This window comes from Sphaeroforma arctica (genome assembly GCF_001186125.1).
Source record: "Sphaeroforma arctica JP610 unplaced genomic scaffold supercont1.5111, whole genome shotgun sequence".
Lineage (NCBI taxonomy): Eukaryota > Ichthyosporea > Ichthyophonida > Sphaeroforma > Sphaeroforma arctica.
In genome coordinates, this window is record NW_014035447.1 from 1172 (window position 1) to 2108 (window position 937).

General features: G+C 43.4%; 1 pseudogene across 1 annotated transcript; it reads left to right on the forward strand.

Annotated features, from left to right (window-relative positions):
* Positions 1 to 303: 303 nt before the first annotated feature.
* Positions 304 to 554, forward strand: SARC_14791 (hypothetical protein; annotated as a pseudogene; the record flags this gene model as incomplete). Its single annotated transcript has 1 exon — positions 304 to 554.
* Between the last annotated feature and the right edge of the window lie 383 nt (positions 555 to 937).

A 937-nucleotide genomic window follows, 5' to 3' on the forward strand; every position in this document is an offset into this window, starting at 1 on the left:
ACACATGCATGCATATATATACACATGCATGCATATACACACACATGCATGCATATACACACACATGCATGCATATATATACACATGCATGCATATACACACACATGCATGCATATATATACACATGCATGCGTATATATATATACATGCATGCATGCATGCTGCGGGTGTGGATGGCTCATGCCCACCGCAGGGGTTACAGCTTCTGTGAATTCTTTGAAACGAGTCGAATCCGACCTGGACCGAAAAAGTATATAGCACAATCACTGGCTGTTCACGTATGGCTTATGCGTAGTATTTCGTATCAGCATACAACACTTCTGGGGCATTTTGTGTACCAAAGACTCACAGTTGCATGGTTTTGACGCTGCTTCTGATCGTAACAGGTATTGTGTGTGAGAACATGTGTCCAGCCTTGGCTGTGGAAAAAGCCGCCGGAACTGTTTCCGGTATTTGCGAACAGAATTACGGGATCGCGCCCCCTGTGGTTATTGATGGCGACACCTCCGCCACCATTCCGTACATCCCTGCGCATCTGGACTACATGCTCATAGGTGTGTGTCTGTGTGTGTATATGTATGTGTGCGTGCATGTGTGTATGTATGTGTGCGTCTGTGTGTATGTATGTGTGCGTCTGTGTGTATGTATGTGTGCGTCTGTGTGTGTATGTATGTCTGTATGTGTGTGTGTATGTATGTGCGCGCGTGTGTATCAGTAAATGACATACTTCAACTTGCAGACTGCGTGCTCATATGGGTGTGGAAGTGTGCTTGAGTGTTTGTGTATATGTTAAGTGTGTATATGTGTTAGTGTATATATATGAGTGTATGTAAGTGCGCGTGTATATATATGTAAGTGCATATATGTGTGTATGTATGTGAGTGCAAATAAGAGTGTCGATGTGTACGTATATATTGTACGTAACTGTGCGTATATG